Source organism: Tupaia chinensis, unplaced genomic scaffold, assembly GCF_000334495.1.
Source record: "Tupaia chinensis unplaced genomic scaffold, TupChi_1.0 Scaffold143751_1, whole genome shotgun sequence".
Classification (NCBI taxonomy): domain Eukaryota; kingdom Metazoa; phylum Chordata; class Mammalia; order Scandentia; family Tupaiidae; genus Tupaia; species Tupaia belangeri.
Genome location: NW_006203600.1, coordinates 12,247 through 18,918, shown reverse-complemented (window position 1 = coordinate 18,918; position 6,672 = coordinate 12,247). Strand labels below are relative to the sequence as shown.

At 51.3% G+C, this 6,672-nt stretch overlaps 2 pseudogenes; both read left to right on the top strand.

Moving 5' to 3' along the window:
- The first annotated feature begins 1,097 nt into the window (after positions 1-1,097).
- On the top strand, positions 1,098-2,038 carry LOC114005411 (partitioning defective 6 homolog beta-like; annotated as a pseudogene).
- An 867-nt stretch (positions 2,039-2,905) lies between these two features.
- On the top strand, positions 2,906-5,920 carry LOC102487808 (glutamate dehydrogenase 2, mitochondrial-like; annotated as a pseudogene).
- The last annotated feature ends 752 nt before the right edge of the window (positions 5,921-6,672 follow it).

Here is a 6,672-nt window from a genome sequence, read left to right as displayed (position 1 = left end):
ATTATTCCTTTTATTTTCATATGTTCCTCCGTTTACTCTTTTGCTAACATGTCACCACAGCTGTTTCACCTTTACCTCTGGTTGTATAAATACGGCTCTGGTCCTAACTGCAGACCTCATGAGCGTGAGCTGCAGAACCCAGACTCCTTTCCCTCCTGATGTCAGTGGATCCCTCCTGAGACGAGACAAAGCTTTTGTTCTGTTTTTCCTAATCGAAGAACAAAACTAAAAGAAGGCTAGTATCTTCAAAACCTGCTTTACTGAGGCATAAATGACGTAAAACAAAATGCAAGAGTTGAAAGGTACCCAGGCTCGGTTACGGGCGGGCTGCACGGAGAGGGAAGTGTTCCTGAAAGTCCAGGTCCGGAGCTTGGCCAGGGGGCCTGTCGCTGCCCCACCCCGGCTTCCTCCCCTCTCGCCGCCGCACTGCCCTGGTGGAGGGAGGGAGCGGCGTCCCTGCCCGTCTGCCCAGTCCGGACTGCAGCAGGGCCCAGAAGGTCCAATGCCCACTGCGTCAGCCCGAGCCGGGGCGGTCCACTCTGCCGGTGCCTGGGAGGAGGCCGCTGGGCAGCATTCGGAGCCCGCCCGCGGCGCACTCGCTCCCCGCGCTCCGGAGGGGCGGCCGGCGCTCAGCGTGAACCGCAGCCCCCTGCACCTGCACCTGCACCTGCACGGGGCGGGCAGCGGTACCTGGGCCCCGCGGGAGTGAAAAGCAAGTTTAGAGCTGAATTTCCTCGGTTTTCACTGTAAAGATCAAAACCTGGAAAATGTGGGAGAGCTTTATGGATTACTGCAGCACGTCCACAAGACACCCAATGCTGGGGCCAGCAGATGGCAGAGTGACTTTGCTGGACTCCCGCGATGCGGTGCGCGGTGCGACCCTGGGGCTTAAAACTCATGCGGGGCGCCTGCGCATGTGCGCTCCCTAGGAGCATGGAGGGGAAGAGATAAGGTCATGCCTTCCCCGCCACCGCCCCACCCCCCGCCCTGCCATGGTTTCTCTATCTCTGTCTCTGTCTCTCATGAGAGCGCTCGTGCCCTATAGCAAAAAAATCTCTAAAAAAAAAAATAAAGGTATCCAGTGTTGACATTTCGGTGGACATGACATTACGCAGACATCCATGGGGACTTACTGATGCCTGGCGATCGGGCCCCACAACACTAGGATGTTATGTCCCTGGTGGCTCCAGGGTCCCATAACACCGCATGGCTCCACTAAGGTCCCAGAGATCTCTATATCCGGGCTGGTCCCAGGAGGCCTGGCTCAGAGCACAGTGCTGTCGCTGTTAATGATGACGTTGTAGAAGTTAGCAGCACAGAAGTTTCAGGGCAGAGGCCATCAGATGACCAGCCAGATGGATCACAAAGAGCCTGGACCTCATGGTGACTGTGAGGTCAGCAAACCAGAGGAAAATGTCTGAGGAGCAGTGGGACTGCCCTCCAGCCAGCTGACTGAGAATAGCCCTCTGGGATATCCACAGCTGATCAAACCGAGCTTTGAGCCAGACCATGAAGACAGATGAAGAGGACGTTGGTACTGAGGACAGCCGAGTGTCACGGCAGATTCCAAAAGCTGTTCCCAACACCGAGAGCCTGGAGTCATTAACGCAGAAGAAGTTTCCAGTCTGGTCAGGACACTTTCATTCCTCTTGATAAAGTGAGCCTAGCACCCCTGCAAGTGGCACAAACCCAGAATTTGAAGCCCAAGTTCTAGATCCCAAACTCTTATAAGATGTAAGGATGATAACATTATGAAGCCCGGGGTGGGGGGGTTCCAGCTGAAAGGAAAGATAAGGGGACAGGCTTACAATTCAAGCACGCGCTTATGGTTTGTAGCGACCTTGTAGCCCTGGCCATGCAGCGAGTCTGTAACTCCAGGTACACCCACTCAGCCCAGGGCATACCTGCGCGATTCTACATCAGTTACCCAGTTACCTTACTGCACCAGTTACCCAGTCGGAGTGCTACAACTACCTAAGGGAGACAGAGACTAGGATGAAGATAAGGAAGAGCCCCCACGAGATTCAGGGCTCAGCGTTGGGTGTGTATCTGCTGAGCTAGTGCGGCAGGAAGAAACTGTTGTCTTCCTGCTCCCCAGCCTGTTTCTCTTGCTAAATATCCCACTACAAAACCAGTGTCGGAACGTTTTCTGAGTGAGGATGTGGGAGGACTTGTAAATCTGACCAGTTCAAAAGCACATGTACCTCTGGACCAATGATGTAGAACAGGCATGAGAAAAATACCGTAAGCTTAAAGTGTTACTGAAATAGTAGCTCAATCATTGTTCATATGAACTTTGAAGGATTAGAGATGAATTTAAGTCTAAAACAAAGGGGCCTAGGACCAGCAGAGAGGGTACGGGTTTCACCACTGGACTCTCACAGAGTTGACCACAGTTTGAGTCCCAGCCCTAAAAGCTTGAAACTGACCCCAGGCACTTGCACTGGCGTGCCCAAAATCCCGAGAGGAGAATGGAGGAAAAGGGATTGCTGCATGGCCACCCCCCCCATGATTTCTCACATTCTATCTCTCTTTGTCTCTTTTGTGAGCAGAAACACCTTGTAACAAAAAAAATTAAAAACCTCTAAAATTCTTTTTAAATAAATAAATAAAACAAAGGGGTCTTTGTTGATGATGTGAGCTTTCGCTGTTTTGTCTATATCAAACGGGATGTTAGTGCAACTTCTCGGAACTGATCGGGGCCTCAGCTCTTGTGGTCCCTATATTTTATTTAGATATTTTTAAATGCCATTCCTTGAATGTCGTTTACTATTTGTAATGAATTATTTTTTCAGAGGGTATTTCCCCCCTCTATTTTCTAAGAAGTAAAACAACTGGCTGATTCTCAGAGTGTTTCTCAATGTTAGAAATCATTGCAGTACCCCGTCAGAGAAAGCTTGTGGTGATGTGGGGCAATAAAAGGAAGCAGGTTCTGAAGTTTGCTCCTGGCTGCACCCACCCTGTCGGACATGGCATCATGGAGGCTGCCAAGTTCGAGCAGTTTCTCCAAGAGAGAGGCCAAGGTGCCTGGAAAGGCTGGGATCTCCTGGAGGGTTGTGACCACTGGAAGGAGCAAGGGCAAGGTCACCGTGACCTCCAAGGTGCCTTTTCCCAAAAGGTATTTGAACTCTGACCAAAAAATACTTAAAGAGGAATAACCTACGTGATTGGCTGTGCATAGCTAACAGCAAAGGGAGTTAGGAATTGCCTTACTTCCAGAGGAACCAGGATGGAGAAGAGGAGGACGATGAGGATTAAAACTCATTTACCTGGAATATTTTGCATGATTTCTTGAATAAAACTGAAGGGGGAAAAGAAGTCACTGCAGCTCTGTTCTAGAATCACAAAACTGTAGTTGCTCAGGTTGCTATTTCTCCATCCTAGGCCTTTGATATTTACGAACTAAGTCCTTTTGGTAGAATTTGTTTGAAAAGGCAGTTCCCTGATAGTAATATGGGAGACTCTCCTTTAACCTCTTCTTGCCCTCATTCCTAATCTCCCTGTAAATCATTCCTTTTGTTGTTAATGTGCGTGCTGGTGTGCTTTTATACCCTTTTAAAGTATTCAAGTGGTAGGAATCATTTTGTGTTAAAAAATGCATCCAGGCTAAGTTGGAAGTTTTTTTTTGAACCCTACAAGACAAACTTGCATTTTTTTATACAAAACCATAGGTTTTTCCTTCATAGGATTTCAGGAACACTACCTACACTTCATAAAAAATGTTTAGCGAGGGACCCCGGGCAGGCGCGCCACCAGGAAGGCCAGGCCAGGCCACTGCGGAGGCGGAGGCCAGGGCGGCCCGTGGCCCCTGGAGGTCTGCCCTCTGAGGGGGGGACAGCCGGGCAGGCAGGAAGCGGCTGCCGCGCCCGCGCTCAGCCCGCCGCTGCCTCGCATCCCCGGTTCGCGCCGCCCGCCCGGCGCCACTACAGTGAGAGGCGGGCAACCGCAGGGACGACCCCAGCTTCTTCAAGACGCTGGAGGGCTTCTTCCACCGCGGCGCCAGCATCGTGGAGGAAAAGCAGAAGCGCACCCCGTGCGCGGCATCTTGCCATCATGGAGCTCCGCAACCGTGTGCTGAGCCTGCCCTTCCCCATCCGGCGTGACCAGGGCTCCAGGAAGGTCATGGAGGGGCACCGGGCCCAGCACAGCCAGCACCGCGCCCCGCAAGGGAGGTATTCGTTCCAGCCCCGACATGAGTGTGCCAGTGTGGACGAGGTGAAAACTCTGGCTTCCCTGGTGACATACAAGTGCGCCGTGGTTGATGTGCCATTTGGGGGTACGAAAGCCGGTGTCAAAATCAACCCCAAATACTATACCGATAACGAATTGGAGAAGATCCCAAGGAGGTTCACCATGGAGCTGGCCAAAGGCTTTATTGGTCCTGGCCTCAACGTGCCCGCACCGGACATGAGCACGGGCGAGCGGGAGATGTCCAGCACCATCGGGCACTACCACATCAATTGCGTGACCGGGAAGCCCATCAGTCGGGCAGCATCCACGAACCCATCTCAGCTACCGGCCAGGGAGTCTTCCATGGGATGGAGAACTTCACCAACGAAGTTTCTTACGGGAACATCTTAGGATGCCTCCAGGGTTTGGAGATAAGGTATTCCTTGTTCATGGCTTTGGGAACGTGGGCCTGCACTCTGTGAGTGCTAAGTGTGTTGCTGTTGGTGCGTCTGACGGGAGTATATAGAATCCAGACGCTGTTGACCCCAAGGAGCTGGAAGACTTCAAATTGCAACGTTTCTCAGGAACCAGCACTTAGCGTAATGGCTGTCACTGGACTCCCACGCAGTCGACTGTGGTTCGCATCCCGGACGTGGCTTAAAACTCACGCCGGGCTCGTGTGCGTGTGTGCGTGCGTGCTCAAGACCCCAGGAGGAGAATGGAGGAGAAGGGATTGCGGCATGGCCATTCCCCCTGGGGGGGGGGTGATTTCTTGCTTTCTATCTCTCTGTCTGTGTGGCGAGTTCACACGAAAATCTCTCTCTCAAAAAAAAATTGCAACAATTTTTAATCCTGGGCTTCCCCAGGCACAGCCCCATGAAGGAAGCATTTTGGAGGCTGGCTGTGACATACTGATCCCTGCTGCCAGTGAGAAGCAGCTCACCAAATCCAACACCCAGAGTCAAAGCCAAGATCATTGCTTAAAGTGCCAACCGGCCAACGACTCCACAAGCTGCTAAGATTTTCCTGGAGAGGTGTGGCGGGCACTGCATATGGAAGGCATCTTGACCTATCCACCATCTTGGAAACCATTAGGCTTCACTTCCTCACTGAGCAAACCTTTTCTCAGAAATCATGTGACCAACCATTCTTCTCAGATGTGGTTGGGTTTCTAGGCAACGGGAGAGGGGAGAGAGCCACCCACATCAATGATTGGTTCATGTTGTTCTATCTCATTTGCATTTTGGCAACCAATTGGTGCCGACCAGCTGTATATAACTCGCCATTTCTCCTCAATAAGCGGAAGAAGAGGAAGAAGACTTGATTAGCACCTTGTATTGTGTGTGCGTGTGTTTGTCCCATCTCTCACTCCCTCCCCCAGGGAACCTGTTCTACTGTCCCTAGGGTTGGGACAGAGAGGAACATTATGGTTATTCCAGACCTCGACTTGAATGCGGGAGGAGGGACCTGTCTTACTTTGAGTGGCTGAAGAATCTAAACCATGTCAGCCATGGCTGTTTGACCTTCAAATATGAAAGGGATTCTAACTACCACTTGCTCATGTCTGTTCAAGAGGGTCTAGCAAGAACATTTGGAAAGCCGGGGGAACCATTCCTACTGTGCCCACAGCAGAGTTCCAGGACAGGATATCGGGGCGTCCAAGAAAGACGTCGTGCGCTCTGACTTAGCCTGCACCATGAAGCGTTCTGCACCTGTAACTTCTGCAGACCTAGCACACGTTTACATGTAACCACAGAGCTCTCTCATGACTCACTCAGTAATGGACACCATTCTCAGCAAGCCCACCCAGATCAGCCCTGTAGGGAGATACGCTAGGGGATCATGCACAAGATGGTAGGCCTGAAGGTGGGAACTGCCCTCCCGGAGAGCCATGTAGGTCTTTTGCCTTTGAATAAACCATCTGTCCCCTCTGGCTGGGCTGCCTTGCTCGGGGCTCTTCCCAGCTCGGTCAGTGCGATGGCCAGGGGCAGCAGGCCAGAGCGGTCGGTGCTCCTTCCTTCTCTCTGGACGGTTCCAGGCTGTGGCACACCTAGGAAGGAGGTGTGCAGCGTCCTCAGAAGGCGACATGGTCCTCGAGTGAGTCGGTATTTACATCAGCAAAATAACTCCATTTTACAGGTTGCAAACACAAATAAAAGCTGTCTCTCTTTATGCATTTTATTCTTTTAGAATAAAATAACTGCATGTCGCTGTAATAAAACTGCCTTTAATACTTAACAAGCCTAACCTGGACAGCACTGAATGCCTATAAGCATAAATGAAAACGGCTAGTATTTTTATAACATAAAACAGTATCGTTTGTAGCTTATCAGTCATGTATTACCTGGCAACAATAAGAAGCCTGACGAAGAATTAAGTTATCTTCAAACCTGCCAACGATGGAGGCTATTTTTGTTAAGACTGTCAGAATTGGACTTCCGGCCACCTTCAGTTCCGCTGTGGCTGGTTCCTGCTGCCGCTGGGTCCGCCGCGCTCCCGGTG